This window comes from Pinus tabuliformis, chromosome 5_1 (assembly GCF_031772625.1).
Source record: "Pinus tabuliformis cultivar Carrire ecotype Pingquan chromosome 5_1, CPIR1, whole genome shotgun sequence".
Lineage (NCBI taxonomy): Eukaryota > Viridiplantae > Streptophyta > Pinopsida > Pinales > Pinaceae > Pinus > Pinus tabuliformis.
The window spans coordinates 404,571,525-404,589,786 of record NC_142305.1 but is presented as its reverse complement, the minus strand read 5'-3'; the positions used below and the strand labels follow the sequence as shown (position 1 = coordinate 404,589,786).

The 18,262-nt window shown below is 36.9% G+C and overlaps 1 pseudogene; it reads left to right on the top strand.

The window, feature by feature from the left end:
* The first annotated feature begins 17,244 nt into the window (after positions 1-17,244).
* LOC149165186 (putative inactive purple acid phosphatase 9) lies at positions 17,245-17,746 on the top strand (annotated as a pseudogene).
* Positions 17,747-18,262: the final 516 nt, after the last annotated feature.

Here is an 18,262-nt window from a genome sequence, read left to right as displayed (position 1 = left end):
CTTAGCTAAACAAATGTGGTTAGAAAAGAACTAACTGAGTGGAAATAGTTCTGAAAGGAACTTTTATTGATGAAATGAGAATGAAATGAGTGGAATGGAATGAAAATGAAGCGGAGTGAAGTGAAGAGAAAATGTGAATGAGATGGAGGTGAAGTGAAATGGCAAATGAGGTGGAGTGAAGATGCAAAGAGAAGGAGAGGAGATTTTTTTTAGAAAACATAGAGTGTCAAGTGTCCTTGATTTTCACTCCATATTTTCTGTATAAGACTGCCAATCTATGATTGGTTTTCAGGCTTCTACAATTTTTATTATATATATATATATATATATATATATATATATATATATATAACTGAAAGAATAAAAGGCTAGGCTGGTGGGGAAGAAGGATTCTTCTCCACCAGCCTTATTGTAGAATTCTCTTGGAACATCTTGACAAATTCTTCTTTTGAGAGTGGCTTATGATAAATTTTCAATCGGTGGCCATTCACAAGAAAAGAAATCTGAAATTCATCAATGGTCTTGACTCTTACTGCTCCATTATTAAATACTTTGTCAATTTCATATGGCCCAAGCCAATGGGTCTGAAATTTACCTTTAAAGTCTTTGAACTTGGAACCAAATAGTAATGCCCAATCTCCCTTTTGAAACTTTCTCTCTTTGATGTATATGTCATGCCATTTAGCTCTTTGATGTTGAACTAGATTAGTCTTTAAAATTGCTTCTTGTCTGATTTCATCTAGCTCATTCAACTGCTCCATTCTATGCTTTTTGGCTTCTGATAGATTCATCCCCAACTAGACTTCCATCTTGAAAGCCTTGACTTGAAACTCAATGGCGAGCAGGACTTCTTTCCCATAAACAAGTTCATAGGGAGAATGTCTTGTTGTATTCCTCCATGTAGTTATGTAGGCCCATAAGGCTTCAGGAAGCCTTTCTACCCAATCTTTTCTGTGTAGATGAACAGTTTTGGTAACGATGCTTTCAAGAACTTTGTTTGTAGACTCCACCTGGCCATTTGCTTACGGATGGTAAGGAGTAGATTTTCTGTGCTTGATTTTTTATTCTTCCATCAGCTTCTCCATCAAGTTAGATGTGAATTGACTTCCCTGATCTGTCACAATTTCTCTCGGGACACCAAAACGAGTAAAAATATCCTCAAAAAGAAATTGAACAACTGAATTTTCAGTGGCAAAAGGCAATGCTTTAGCTTCTACCCATTTAGTGACATAATCAGTGCATACCAATATATACTTCTTCTATTTAGATGGTGGATTAATAGGTTCAATGAAATCTAAAGCCCATTTTTCAAAGGGTTCGATGAGTACCTGTGGTTGTAATGGCATTTCGTTTGAAAGAGTTGGCCTCCCAACTCTTTGGCAGCTGTCACACCTTCTGACATATTTTTTTGCATCTTTTAAAAGGGAAGGCCAATAATATCCTAAAGAAAGGATTTTATAGGCCGTCCTTTTGTCAGCAAAGTGTCCACCGCATGATTCATCATGACATGCCTTGAGGATGTCAGGCATTTTATCTTCCCGAACACATCTTCTGATCACACAATCTAGCCCTGTTTTAAACAATTCAATAGAAATCCATGAATAACTTGAACTCTCTTGAATAATTTTTCTTTTTTCACCAGGAAATAGATGTGGAGGTAGCTTTCTTGTAGCCAAATAGTTAGCAATACCTGCATACCAAGGAGTCTTAGTAGTTATTGAAAATAAATACTCATCTGGAAACTTATCCTCTAATGGAGAATCTTCATTAGTATTTTGGATTCTAGACAAGAAATCAGCTACTGTATTTTGTTTCCCTGGTCTATCCAACATAGTAATATTGAATTCTTGTAAAAGTAAGAGCCATCTTGTAACTCTGCCATTAGTAACAGGTTTATTCATGAGATATCTAATTGCAGAATGATCAGTATGGACAAAAGTTTCATAGCCTGTTATATAGTGTCTAAACTTATTGATTGCATGAACAACAGCTAAGAACTCTTTCCCAGTCACAGTATAGTTTAACTCAGTGGGAGTCAAATTTTTACTGGTGTAGTAAATGGCATAAGGAAATAAATCCTTTTGTCCCAACACAGCTCCTAGAGCTGTATCTGAAGCATCTGTGGAAATATGGAAAGGAAGTTTCCAATTTGGCCCTCTCAAAATGGGTGCTTCAGATATTCTTGTTTTCAAAGTTTCAAATGGAGATTGACAATCAGGATCCCATTTGAATTCATAGTATTTTCTAAGTAATTTGAGGAGTGGAGATGCTATTTTGGTGAAGTTTTCAATAAATCTTCTATAGTATCCAGTAAATCCAAGAAAACTTCTAACATCTTTTTGACAATTTGGAATAGGCAACTTGGAGATGACTTCAACTTTTGATCTATCAACTTTAATCCCATCCCCTGAAATATGATTTCCTAAAACAATCCCTTCAGTAAACATCATAAAGCATTTTTCATGACTTAATGATAGGTTTGTTTCTTTACATCTTATAAGGACTTTTTCCAAATTCTCTAATGCCTCTTCAAACGAATTACCATAAACTGTAAAACCATCCATATAAACCTCTACACAATCATGGATTAGATCGGAAAAGATTCCTAGTACTGTTGTTTGAAATGTTGCGGGTGCATTACATAATCCAAAAGGAAGTACTCGGTAAGCAAAAGTTCCCCATGGACAGGTAAATGTGGTCTTGTCCTGATCTTCAAGTGCTACCTGAATCTAATTGTAGCCACTAAAACCATCCAAAAATGGAAAATACTTTTTTCCTGCTAAAGTATCTAATACCTGATCGATAAAGGGTAAAGGAAAGTGATCCTTCAAAGTTGCTTTGTTCAATGCCGTGTAATCAATGCATACCCTCCATTTACCATTCTTTTTAGGTACTATAACCAAAGGAGAAACCCATTGGCTATCTAAAATTGGATAAATGAAGTTTACATTAAGTAACTTTTGGAGCTCTTCTTTCACTATCTCCCTAAGGTTTGGATTCATCCTTCTCTGAGGTTGTCTGATTGGTCTACTATTTTCCTCAATGTAGATGTGATGAATGCAAGTCTTAGGGTCAATACCTTTCATATCAGTATATTCCCATGCAAATGCAGTAGCATGTTTTTGCAAGATTTTGATTAGTTCTTCCTGTTGTGATCTTTCCAAATTTTTGTTGATATTCAATGTTTTTCCTGGAAAGATCTCAATGGCGGAACTACCAAACTCTTCCATAGAGAAAAGAGACATTTGTCTAGATGATAAATACTCAATGTCAGAACCTAACTGAAATTGTGTGTGTTCATATTCTGAAGATGTTTCAAAGTTTTTTAATGTGTTCAGAATTTGACTATCTTCACTAACTTCAGAAATGGTAAAGACAGGTTGTATAGTATCTTCATCATCAATCCACTCATTATCTCCTATTTCTATAATTGCTTTTGCTAGATGATACAGATTGAATTTCTTTGTCAAATTACCATGAGAAATATACATATCCCCAGACCTACAACTGATGAAAGCATCGGCTGTGGCTAGCCAAGGTCATCCTAAGATGAGAGGGTGTCCTCCTAAATTACTCTTGGGGGTTAAAATCATAAAATCTACTGGATATTCCCAAGATTCTAAAGAGACTGAAATGTCTTCTAATACACCATCTGGTTTAATAATTGATCGATCTGCAAGTTGCAGTAAAGTAGGTGTAAAGAGAAGATTAGGAAGTTTTAGTTGTTCCATAGTCTGTCTACTCATAATGTTGATAGCATCCCCTAAATCAATCAAAGTATTTGGAATTTCTACCCCATTGATATGTGTTTTGACAATTGGACTACCAGGATCTACATACTTCTGCATAGTAATTTTTCCCATCATGATGTCTGCAATTTTCCCTACCAGGTGGATTCTCCTTGTGTCTCTAGGTTTCCTTCCTGGTCTTTTAAGACTCAACTCCTTTATTGTTTTTGCTAGAATAGGAATCTCTCTAATGGCTTGTAACAAGGGAATCTTGATACAAACATTCTTCAATTCATCTAGAAAATCATAGTCAGGAAACAAGATTTGTTTTTCCACCCCTTTGTCAATTTGTAATCTTTCAGGAAAAGGAGGTATGGATGAAGATGCAGGTTGCTCAACTATAGGATTTGTGGGGGTTAGCTCTTTTTCTTTCTCTTTCTGAGTGTTTGGGCTTCATAACCCTCATTGGCTTCAAGAGAATCTTCCTCAGAAATGCTTTGATTTTTGTCATCTATAGAAGTTTTATCTAAAACTCTACCAGATCTGAGTTGTACATCATTGAGAGGAACAATCATATAGGTAGGAAATTGTTGACCTTCTACCATGTAAGAATTTTGAGGGTTTTTATTATTAGGGTTTGGCAATGGCTGAGAAGGAAGTTGATTTGACTTCTGTTGGAATGGAAGCAAGAGTTGAGAATTTGGGTTTTGTTGAGACGGTTGTTGTTGTTGAAATGGCAATGATAGTTGTGGGTTTTGATTTGGAAGTTGTGGATCTTGTTGGTTTTGAAAAGATGGAGGATATTGATAAAATTGAGAAAATCTCCCATAAGGATTTTGCATGCCTTGTACCTATGATTGAAAAGGATTTTGAGGTTGGGACCAAGGTTGTTGCCAAGGATTCCAATTTGGTGGGGTTTGAAAGTTTATAGAGTTGTTAAACTCTTGGTTTTGTTGCCTCTGCCAAGGTCTCCTTGCAAAAAAACAGAGAGACTCAATTGTATTTGGATCTTCTTGGAAGACAACTTTGAGCCTAGGAATTTAAGGACAAACCTTGGTCTCATGATTCTCTGAACAAATCACACATGTTTCTATAACTTTTGTATCCAAGGGACATTCCTTGAGAGCATGCTTTTTTCTACATTTTGGGAAAAAGATGGCTAAAGCTTTAGCTTCTGCTTTCTGCTTATTGTGGATCTTATGAGTGTTTAGTTGCTCACTAAGACTCTCTAAGATATCAGTTCTGAATTCATCAAGCATATTTCCAATCTCAGCCCTACTTACTGATCTAGTTGCAGATTTGTTTGCTCTGATGAGAGAAGGATCTCTAGGCCCTTTTTCAGTTTTAGATTTTCCTCTTGAGAGATGGACACACAGCTTTGCTATATCATGAAGTGGAAGTTGAGATATGTCTCCTTTTCCCATCATGTTCAAAATATCTATCCATTCATCTCTAATGGATTTTAATAAAAGGGCTTTCAAGGTTTCCTCATCTAAGTTACTCATTTTTGGTCTTTTCAGATTGTATTGGAATCTTTCAAGTAAATCCTCCAAGTTTTCATCTTCTCTTTGTACCATTTTAAATACTTCATCCTTGTGGTTGGTAGGCATACAATAATCAATGTATCTATCCAAAAATGTTTGTTTCGTATCATTCGAAGTCCTAATGGATTGAGTGAGTAATCCCATGAACCATTTCAAAGCAGCTCCTTTCAATGTTGAAGGAAACAGTTTGAGTTTTTGAGAGTCTTCCAGATAATCATAGGTTCGACACACGACCTCACACTCAAATAGAAATGTTTCAGGATCTTCATTTCTTAACCCATTGAAAGTTTGGGAGAACAGATGGTGAAACATTTTTCATTGTTGCTCGATAATCCTCATTGACTATAGGAAATCCAAATGAGTTATCTCCATCCCTATTTCCCCCATTGTTACCTCTACCTCCTCCATTATTTCCTCCTCCTCCTCCTCTACCTCTACCTCTACCAAATCCGTTAACTCCCTCTTCTGTCATGGTAGTTTTCTCAGAGATTTCAGAGTCCTCTGGTTCCTCTACTAATGGCGAACGAGGAGGAATTTCTCCCTCTTCTTCCTCAGATATTTCTACTTCTTAAATTACAATTTGTCTCCCTGTAGAAGGAAAGAAAGGATCTTTTCCTAATTCAGATTTGATGGATGGTGAGGAAGAGTCTCCTAACTCAACTACTACCTCTTGAATTCCAGGAATGCTAGGGCTAGGAGTGTAGGATGGAGATGATGGAGGTGTCTCTTGTCTATTCCTTGAGGTAGATGGAGTTGTGAAAATCGAACTCTTGGCTCTAGCTAAAAACCTTCCCCTAGAATCTCTTGCTCTATGCATATCATTTTTATTTTTCTTCAAGTCAGGCTAATAATTCTCTTTCTGATCTTCCAGGTCACTCTAGGTGCAAGAAGAGAGCATACTCAAGAAACTATTAATCCAATAACTTTCTCTTTTCTGATCCTCCAAATCACGCTAAGTGCAAGAGGAGAGCATACTTTGAGAGGTTATCAATGTTCCTTCGTTGAATTGTTTTTTTTTTTTAAGAAATTGGCTACCTAGTTTCACTTGCCCAACAACGGTGCCAAAATGTTTGTTCAATTTAGTGTGTTCTAAATTTCTGATTAAAATGTCTATCCGAGATTCGTAAACTAACGAAGTGAAGTGTACTATATGTACAAGATAACCATTTTCTTAGTCTTTTGGCGTTTTTGAATTTTTTAGTTTGTTTTTGGATTTATCTTTTATGGATTCCCTAGTGTGTGATGGCGAAAATGAAAGTTAAGTATGGATGGTAATGGTGATTTCTACAGTGATTTTCCAAACTTAAAGTGTTAAAAAAGAAAGCTCTAAACTAACTGTAGTGAAATCAATTCTTAAGAGGAAGTAAATGTATCAAACTGTGAACTAATGACAATGGCCGAGTATCCTTACTGTTGTGTGAAAAAGAAAGTAAAAACTGAACTTAAAGCAACTCAAAGACTGAAAGCAAAGCAACTAATTCACACTACTTCAACCCCTCTTCTGATCCTTTACCCTTCAACTCAATCTGCCTTATGGGAAGCAATCATGAACAAGTGAGCAATATGATATCTAAATTGCAGGAAATTAAATTGCATGAAGGAAACTAATCACACTACTTCAACCCCTGTTCTGATCCTTTACCCTTCAACTCAATCTGCCTTATCGGAAGCAATCATAAACAAGCTGAGCAATATGATATTTAAATTGCAAGAAATTAAATTGCATAAAGGAAACTAATCACACTACTTCAACCCCTGTTCTGATCCTTTACCCTTCAACTCAATCTGCCTTATGGGAAGCAATCATGAACAAGCTGAGCAATATGATATTTAAATTGAAAGAAAGCAAACTAAATCATACTACAATAAGTAATATTCTAATTCCTTACTAATAGAGTCACTTGACTATAGAAAGAAACCATAAACAAATGAGTAGTATGATGTCTAAGTAGCAGAAAAATAAATAAGCAAAACACAATTTGAAAAATGGCAGTGCTGGAATTAAACTTCAGAAAATGAAAATCAGCAGGAAGGACAAGATGATCTCATGTCAGTAGTTATCAAAAAGATATGTAAATCTGCCCGGGCTACCTACAACAAACCTGTAAAAGAAGCACTGATCAGCTAACAGTTAGAAAAGAAACATAAAGGAAATATAGACATCAATGATCATCACAACAACACACTATATATACAAGCAATGATTGAAAAAAACAGTAAATGAAAGAAAGTAAGAAACTATACAAAGATCTGACAGGGACCCTCTGCAACCTCAGCCAGTCAATCACTTAGTCACAAATCTGATTCAGAAAAACTGTCTTCTCATGTATTTAAAGTGAAATGCAGTACAGTGGGTGACAACAGTCGAAATTACAATACAAAAGCTAATCCCTTCAGCGTATATCAACGTGTTATTTATAAGAAAAATATGCTGCAACTAATTCCTAGATTTATGCTGCTAAGAGACACATAAATTTCCTTGAGCTGAGATCTAGCGTGATGGTCATGAATTCATGGAGTGGTGGCTGCTTGGTTTAGCTCACGGGCTGCTCTCCAGGTGTGCCAATACCTCCGAAAACTAAGGATCGTGCCGCGCAAACCTTCACGTGGGAAAAATAGAGCTGTGCCACCACGAAATTCTTCATTTGGCCCTTCCTTTGACCATCGTTGACCGCGACTGTTTATGAATGATTTGGCTGATCTAAGGGGACACACCCCATGTACACGTCACGTGCAGATTACCCATGTGGCTGGTTTCTCCACTGGACACCTGTAGCATAGTCTTTAACAAAATGGCTGCGGAAACTTGGGCTGGCTGCAAAAAGTGAAAAGTTTCCGCAGTTGCTTGAACGAAAATCTAAATCAAACAACAGTCATAAGCATAGTTAGAAGACCATTCATAAGTTCTTTTTAAACTATTATGCAATGATTTGACAGCTTGGTGGGCAAAGTAAATGGAAAAAGAAGGCTGAAAGGGTATATAGGGAAGTGCAGGTTTAGGACTCAACACGTATCTCCCTAGATTTCTTTCATACTAGCAATAGATTAGATACCCATGTAGAGTGCCTGACCTTGAATATGATGCAAGCATCCAACTTTATGTTACCAGTTTGGTGTAGATCCTCACTGGTTCGACCACATAACATGTGATATTTTCTTTGGTGATTGGCATGTCATTTATATGGGCTTCTTGTTTATATGTCTCTACCAATGCCTGTACTTCCTTGGATGTCTCATCTTAGTTCCTCACTTGTCTGACTTCTCCCATAGAGGGTACCCCATGAAGTTGGATAATAGATTCTAAGTCGCTTAATAGTTTCCCGTAGAATATGAATACTGTGTCCACATCTTTGATCAAATTTTCCTTATACTGAATTTTGATGCAGATTTGAACCTTGGTATTCTGCATGGTGATATAATCCTTCTTAGGGACCACCATTGGTGCTCTTGGGTACTTTATGAACCATTTGTGTATCTTATCGAAACTAGTCATAGCCTCCTTAAGCATCGTGACTCTTACTTTTGTGTGGGCTTGAATTTTCATGATTGGGGCCACTGTGTGATGTAGTTTCGACATCTCTTCATAGTCTACTACCATGGCCTCCCCTGGAGCCTTTATCTCTACTCTAATTGTTGCTTGGAATTTAGCTGCACTAATGTGAACTAAACAGAGTGCCATATTATTTTCCTCCACCTTTCTTTTCTCCTACTTCGCCATGGTCACCCTTAGTTGAAATGAATAAAGCTTGTTCTGAAGATCAACAATATGTTTTCTCATTTGGTCCACATTGTGTTCTGTGGTGGAAATGAAAGTTGTGCCAGCCGAGGTAATTATTTGCGGGTTTGCTGTAATGCTGGGCACAATATCCTTGGTCATGGTTACTCATAAAGGTTCAGTTGGATTCATGGCATAATATTTTTTTTCTTTCTTGCACAGTTTTGAGGTTTACTTCATCGAAAGTGAGAATTATCAAATCTAGGACCTCCTAGTCCTCTCCCTCTGAGATACCCAATTCTTGCAAGGGGAGGTGCCCACCGGTGAGGGGAGTGGTACGAGGCACGTCTAATGGGAGAAGTTCACTTTATCTTGTACCTAGGTCAGTTGTTTTTCTATTCTCTTCTTATTCAATTTCCTCGACTTCCATTTCCTTGTTTCTCCTTAGTTATTCTCCCTGTCGTCTTTTATCTTAATTTGTGAGTGCTTGTTGCCTCTCTAGCTCATCTTCCATATTTTTCAACTATTTCTCTAATCTCCTATTCTCCTCCTTCTTTCTCTTCTCTTCTTCTTCTTCATGTTTTATCTTCTCTTCCCCTTCCTTTGCGCTTATATCTTCTTCCTGCTTTCTCTTCTTCGCCTCTTCCTATTCCCTTATTTCTTCCTCTTGTTTTTTCTTGTATGCCTCTTCCTCTACGCCCTTCCTTCTTCCTGTTTCTTTTCTTGCAGCAGTTTGTCCTTTGGTCGCGCTGCCATTGGTTGCTGTGATATTGATATTGTTTTCTCTCTAGTTCCCTTTGCCTTTAAAGCTCTTTCTTTGTCCTTGCCAAGATAGCATTCCTTTATTCTAGCCTAGTATTAGTGCCTTAGTCTTTGTGGTCTCTTAAGGCATCCTCTACCTCTTTTACTTTTGGCTTCTCAAATTCCTCGGTTCCTTTTGGCACCTTGTGCTACTTTTTCTTTCCGATGGAAGCTCTTTCATTGATGCTCATGTCTTCCTGGGAATCTTCGAGGAGCTCATCTTCGAGGGAAGGCAGGCCATGGTTTCTCTTTGCCTTTGTTCAATATCCTAGAAAAATGTTGCTTCATTTGGTACAATATTGTTGGAAATAACACCGAGAGGGGGGCTGAATCAGTATTATCAAGTCAAACAATTTTTCATTTTCAAACTCATATATATATATATATATATATATATATATATATATATATATATATATATATGCTACTTTAGATATGGGAACCCGCGTATACACACAACTGTGTCTAAAGCAACTAGCGTATATCCAGTAAACTTAAGATTTAGTTAATCCATTAACTGTTAGTCCTTAATCAGTGCTTCAAAACTTCATTAACCATAAGAACAGAATAGATCATCACACACATGAACATAAGATATAAGGTGGAAACCCAATGTGGGTGAAAACCACCTGCTACAATACGTTTCTATCTTCTTGTTAATAAGAAACTTGTTTTTACAATATTTATGCACTGGTGCAATCTTATACCAGTATGCATGATTTTACTTGCAGAAGGCTACAACCTTCTCTTCGTCTCCAGGATTTTACCTGTAGAAGGCTACGTACTAGCTGATGTACTAGTACGTAGGTGCTGACCTACAGAAGGCTACAAGCTTCTCTTTTCTTCCAGGGACCACGTTTCATAAATTTTTAGACTAGATCCATCAATAACATCAATCAAACATCAAATGTATGTGCATCAACCAATCCCCTTTGCACCAACCAAAATTGAATCAATCAATCACTTCTCTGAAAGCTGTAACTAGAATACAGTAATAGTAACCAGAAACCAATCCTGAACCTAGAGCACTGCAACAATAAACAGAAGTAGCTAAAACATATTTTATGAGACATATGCTACTTCAAGATGAAGAACTTGCATGCATATGCTTTTGTATTCAGGCAAACCTACATATACGCTATTTTGAATTACCGAACCAACATGTATATGTGCCTTTGCTATGCCGAACCTGCATACAGATCTATAAATATAATTTACCCATTTTAGTTATTGAGACATCAGTTATACCAAGATTATTAGATTTATAGATCAAGTCCTGCGCCAAATATAACAGATCGAAATCACACAAAGATACTTCTCTTCAAGCCTTAAGATCTTGACCTATCAATAGAACTTATCCTTCTTCTAGCGCTCAGGTTCCTCCTTGATTCAGATCCAGCTATGCACCATAACCCAATGACTAGTTTTCTATATATTGCTCTTCATCAAATATTCAATCCTTGAGTGCCTTTGCCTAATGACCTCTTCCTCTTTTATAGTCTTAGGCCTTGCTCAATACCATGGTCCAAAACCACTTAGAACCGATACTTAGGACCCAATACCTGGGTTCAACACTTCGGACAAGATACCATGGTCCAAATATGAAGGACTAAATGCCATGGACTTAAAAACACGTTTTCCCACATGTACATGATTTTCCTTGCATGAAAGTGCATGCATATGCATACACGCCTTTTGATCGGTGATCCCGCGTGTATACATGATTTGGTTAAGTGGAACCTACATATATCTCTTTTTCCTTCTTTCTGAAAGCCTGAACTACGATCTGTCATCTGAGTGAGTTGCCATCAAGGACAACACCTGTGTCATAATTCCAAACCTGTTTCATAATGCCAACAATCTCCCCCTTTGGACTTGACGACAACCCCAACTCGTTCAAATTCATTCTCCGCCTTTGTCATCAAGGGTAAAGGGTTATGCTCCCCATGAGTACATGCTGAAATCTCTTCTCTAGTGTGCTGTCCATGATCCCCGTGATAGTAGACAAGGTCTGCAAAAATATTTTCTACAATAAAGAACATGACTCTATACATCATAAATGACCTTCCTATCACCAAAGACTCATACATACATCCATCTCCCAACCAAGTCGGTATATACCAATATTGACTCATCAACCCAACCAAGTGGAGACACACTAAAAGTTTACACAAGAAAATTACATCATCCATCCCAGGCATAGTAGGAAAACCAAAATAGGCCATTACATGACATGGAGACTAGATATCTAAGACAAGATTATGATAGTCATCAACAACTATCATCAGCAGCATCTGTCAATCATCATTCAGACCAACAACCATGATCTCCCTCTGTACCTATTCCACCTGAACCTAGATCTTCTAAGATAATGCTAACGATACATTATTAGAAGTAAATGCTCCCCCTGAACCTGTGCCAGATGGTCTCTGTCAGACCCATATCAGAATCTTTTCCTCCTGAGTCTGGCCCACTGATTTTCTTCAAATCAACATATATGTGACTGTATCCAAAGAAACAGGCGTATGTACGCGAATGCTCTTCATGAAACTCGCGTGCAACCATTTTTCTCTGAAACAGATAAGTTTCAACAGCAAGATGATGCATCAACTACTCCCAGCTTCTGTCTGAGTTATTCAAATGTCTCCCTGGGCAATGGTTTGGTGAATATATCAGAAAATTGTTCCTGGGAGGGAACATACTCCAACGTGACCTTTTGTTCAAGCACTTGTTGGTGGAGAAAATGATATTTGATAGGTCTGCGCTTGCTCTTTGAATGGATGACTAGATTCTATGAAATACTGATTGCACTTGTATTATCACATGAAATGGAGATAGGTGGAGCACAAGTGATTTGAATGTCTTGCAATGTTTGCATCATCCAAAGGAGTTGTGTGCAGCAAGATGCAACAGCCACATATTCTGCTTCAGTTGTAGATAATGCAATTGAACTTTGTTTCTTACTGAACCAAGACACTAATATGGACCCCATAAAGAATGAACTACCACTAGTGCTTTTTCTGTCATCCACGCTTCCTACCCAATCTGCATCTATATATGCATGAAGTGTGAGATCTGTATCTCTAGGATACCATAAGCCATAGTTTTGTGTTCCTTGAAGATATTTGAAAATCCTTTTAACTGACTGAAGGTGTGCTTCTTTTGGATTAGCCTGGAATATTCCAACTATTCCCACTGCGTGCATGATGTCTGGTCGAGTACCTGTCAGATAGAGAAGACTACCAATCATGGATCTATACGTTTGTTTTTGTATTGCTACTTATTCATCATTTGCACTGAGGCTGCATCCTGTTACCATAGGGGTACATACTAGTTTCGAATCTTCCGTCCCATATTTCTTCAAGATCTGCTTGAGGTACTTGGTTTGTGATAGAAAGATACCATCTTAGTTTTGTTGGAATTGTAAACCAAGAAAATATGTGAGCTCACCAAGCAGGGACATTTCTATTTCTTTCTACATCACCAAGGCAAAGTTTTGACTCATGGCTTCTTCATTGGTACCAAAAATGATGTCATCAACATACACAAAAAGTATTAGCAATTTATCATTGTCAATTTTTATATATAGATTGCTATATGCTAATCCTTTTTAGAAACCTTGTTGATGGAGGTATTTATCCAGACGATAATACCAAGCCTTTAGAGCCTGTTTAAGACCATAGATATCCTTTCCGAGTCTGCAGACAAGTTTTGGATCATTTCCAAGGATGAATCCATCTGGTTGCTCAATATACACTTCTTCTTCTAAGTCTCCATTTAGAAAGGCAAATTTCACATCCATTTGATATACTTTGAACTTCTGAAAGCTAGAAAGAGCAAGGAACATTCTTATGGCTTCAAGTCAAGCAACCGGTGCAAAAGTTTCTTCAAAGTTTATGCCTTCTTGTTGAGCATACCCTTTAAAAACAAGTCTGGCCTTGTTTCTAATAACATCTCCATTTTCATTCAGCTTGTTTTTGAATATCCATTTGGTCCTTATGACATTCTTATCATTAGGTCTAGGAACCAATTCCCAAGTGTTATTCTTTTCAATATGCTCAAGTTCTTCATTCATGGCCTTGACCCAGCATTCATCTTCGCATGCTTCACTTCCATTTCGTGGTTCGATGGATGAGAGCAATGCTAGATAGCTTGAAGCTTCTATAATAGTTCTTCTTGTTCAAACACTTGCCTCTTTCTGCCCCAAAATTTGAGTCTCTGGATGATTCTTTTGTACATACCTGGATGGAGTCTTTTCTTCTACCCTTATTTATTCTTTTGGTGCCTCATAGGTTTCTTCTTTATCATTAGTCTGATTTGAAGTTGAAGGATAGTCCTCTTCATCTTCAAAATCTTCAGTTTTTATCTGCTTTGGATTATCGCCTGCATCATCAACCACCAAATCAATACCTTCAACAATTTTTCCAAGTCTTTTATTGTAACACTTATATCCTTTACTGCGGGAAGAGTAACCAAGAAGAATTCCTTCATTTGCTCTAGGTTCAAACTTGCCAAGGTTTTCATCAGTGCTTTTGATGTAACATTTGATTAAAAAAACTTTGAAGTATTTTACCATAGGAGTCTTACCATACCAAAGTTCATGAGGATTTTGAGTGATGTTTACCCGAACATTTGTTTTGTTGAGAATAGTAATGGTAGCAAATGCAACTTCACCCCAGAAGGTTGCAGGAGTTTGAGACTCATCAAGCATAGCATGAGCCATTTGTTGAATCGTTCTGTTCATCCTTTCCACTATTCCATTTTGCTGAGGAGTCCCTACAGTAGAGAATTCCCTTCTTATTCCATGTTCTTCACAAAAGTTGAAAAATTCATCTGAGGTAAATTCCCCACCCTGATCAGACCTGAGGCATTTGATTCTGCAATCTGATTCATTTCCAACCAAGGTTTCGAAAGCTTTGAACTTTTCAAAAGCTTCATCTTTATGCTTCAGAAGTCCTATCCAACACATCCTGGAAAAGTCATAAATAAACAATATAAAGTATTCTTCTCCACATAAATCAGTATGGACAAGTTCAAGTGGCCTACTAGCTGACCCTTCCTTCTCAGTGAAATGTGTTCTGGTTTTCTTACCAAATAGACATGATCTGCATATTGTATTACCTGGAATTTTGATGTCAAGAAGATCACAAATATCTTGATATTTGCATGCTTTCCTTATGTAAGGGAAGCTTAGATGCCCCAATCTTCTGTACCATAGTCAGTGATCATCATTCTTGCTTAGATGGTATTGTTGTTTTCATCCCTTGAGTATGTATAAATTATTTGGATTTCTTATGCCCTTGATCACTGTTTCTCCTGTATCAAGCTCACAAACAATACATCCATTTGATCGAAATATTACCTCATTTCCTTGATCACACATTTGGCTAACACTCAATAGATTATGCTTTAAGCCATCAACATACATAACATTTCCAGCTTTGACCTTTTCCTTCAAAAGAACAAAACCTTTACCTTTTATGACTGCAGGGGTGTCATTGCCAAATGAGACCTTCCTTTCATTTTCTAAGGCACCATATGACTGAAGTTTTTCTTTATCACCTATCATATGTTTCAAGCATCCACTATTGATGTACAATTGATTTTCATGTCCTTCCACATATGAGGCTATACCACATCTTTCTGGTTTCGGTTCTTTCTTTGTCCATGTTTTGGGACCCAATAAATGTTTCTCCTTCTGAGATGTTTGCCAAAACTTACTCTTGCATTCAGATTCTTCATGACCGAAGTTATTACAAATAAAGCATTCTATTTCATTTTCAAGAGCTAAAAAGTTATTGTAGGTTCTCTTCATGATCCCAATCATGCTCCTTTGATTTCATGCTTCTCGAGTCATGATGGTCTTATAGGCAACAAATTGAGCAACTTTATTGACATGAAAAACATTGGCCATTAAAGAAATTCCTGCAATTGTCAAATCTACCATCCAGGTGATTGTAGTTTCTGTAATATCCCTCCCCTTAATAATAAATAATAAATAATAAAAGTAATAAATAATAAATCACTTAATAATAAATAATAAAAATAAATCATAAATGTTAAATAATAAAGATATTTAAAAATATACAAGAAAATAAATAAAAATAATAAAAATAACAACAGAAATAACTATACTAAAGCTCTAAATAAGAATAAATAGAAATAAAACAAAGAAAACAATAAAAAAAACAGTAAATCTATCAAAAAGAAGAAAATAAAACAAGAAAGCTAAAAATCAAAAGAAAAGTAAAGAAATAAAACAAGAAAGCTACAAATCACAGTCGCACGTAAACACATGGAGTGTGTGCATGTGGTTCCCATCCAACGTTTGCTCTATTTATTAAATGGTGAGGAGTATGGGAGGCATTCCATCTTTCCAATATTCTATCTTTCATTCTCTTGGGAGAATGGTGTTCTAAGACATAGGAGTCACTGGCAGTAGTATGTTGATTGAGGGCTCGGGGGTGGCAAGTTGTAGAAAATTCTTGCACAATTGAGCCTACAGTTGGGTGGAGAGTTGTCCCCAAAACCTTTTTGTGGTAAGCCTACTTCTACCACAGGTAAGCACTATTCATAGTTGAATTTAGTTTATTAGTTACATGTTTATTTGGCTAGGTAAGTGCCACTCTAATTTAAATTTAATGTTAATTAGATATTTATTTTTGGGTTGTTACATATGGTATCAGAGCTTTGGGTCAACCCTTAGGGCCTATGGGCATCTTAGAAAAAAATAAAAATTATTTTGTTGGAATTTTTAACTCGACTTGTTTTGAAGTTATGGGATGGTTAATTCCAAGAGGCCGCATATTTTTTTCTACAAACCCTCGCTATACACGTAATTTTTTTATTCAATGCATACTTACTGCATAGTTATATTTTTATGGTGTTCATTTTGAAAGTCATTCCTATGAGTAATTTCCACGGCTAATCTTATCATGTACATATTTTATATCCCAGCTCCTTCTTGATGTCCCCTGCATCTTTACTAGTTGTTTATTCCAATTTTCTTAATCCAGAGACCACGCAATTATTTATAATCAAATTTCTTGGGATTTTTTGGGGATTCTCAAGTAGAGCCCATCGAGGCATGGAAAGCTTTGTAATTGTACACAATGTGGTTAAAAGGCACAATTTAGGCACTCTCGTTCGTACTGCCACCGCTTTCGGTGTGATAAAGATTATTCTTGTGGGCAGAAAATATTTCAACGCATTCGGTAGCCATGGGTCCACTCTCCATTTAAACTTCCACCATGTCTACACTCTTCAACAATATCTCCCTAAAAATTGAGTTTTTGGTTTGCCCTCTGGTGCTTCTTCTTGTTTTCCATCTGCACCAAATGGCTCTCCCTAAAAAGAAATCAAATTTCTATGTGAGAGGTTCTCTGCAAGTACTTCAACCTATGTTCTACGATACTATAGTTTTGCGTTGCATGAGAAAATTTGGTTTCCAGATGAAATGGGTTGAAGAACGAAATTCAATGAACCAAAGATAATTGCATTTGTAGTAGCGGTGAATCTAATGAACGGGCCAGCGGTTAGTTGTTAACTTTGGAGTCCTCTCTAAAACCATTGAACCACTCAGGAGTGACGTTCACTATGACATGGACACGCTAGGGGTTTATAATCCTCCAGATTCTGCATACGTGCATTTCATAGGTTATGTCCTATTGTCTTCCTTTTTCCCAAACTGGATGAAAGAGGAGGGGTCATCTAGATCTTCCTCTCCTCGATCAGTGAAGACCTTATGAATTCCATGGTTTTCAATGAGGATCATTTGAGATATCCAACGGGTGGACAAAGATCACAGTCCCGTGCCCTCCACCACCCATTTTCTGGCGAGGAGCGACGCTATTAGTTTTCGCAATCTCAACGATCCAACTCAACTACACACGGCCTTTACCTTCGATCAAGATGAAATGCATGTCACATTCCTGATAAAGAGTTATTCCAGATACTGAGTATACCCAGCTTCCCGTTCAATGATATACAATGTTTTTTTAATCTCGAGAAGTTTGGTGCATTCCCATTCAAATGCATATTGTGTAGGATGAATTGTACTGTACCATTAATTTTATTATGGTGCGAAAATCTTTGTAAATGGTCATCCTGCAAAAAGAATACTTTTTTAAGGGTTTGAACATGGGAATTTAAGGAAATTAATGATAAGACTTTATAAGATTTGAAATTTTTTTGATAAGTTGTGGGAATGAAGCATGCAAAATTCAAAATGATTTGATGATTTGGAGCAGAGTCAATTTTTTTCTTTCTCAGGAGTGGTCTTCCATTTTCTGAGCCGAAATCAAAAATTCTAGAAGCTTGAAATTTTAAACCAATTTCTTCTTTGGTGATTTGCCTTCCATGCTCTGAGATTTCCCAATATTTCTTTTGGTGTGTAGCCATTAGAGCTAATTTTGGCCCTTGAATTTTGAAAGCTATCTACAATTTCTTGGCATCTTTCCTTTGCCGCAGACACA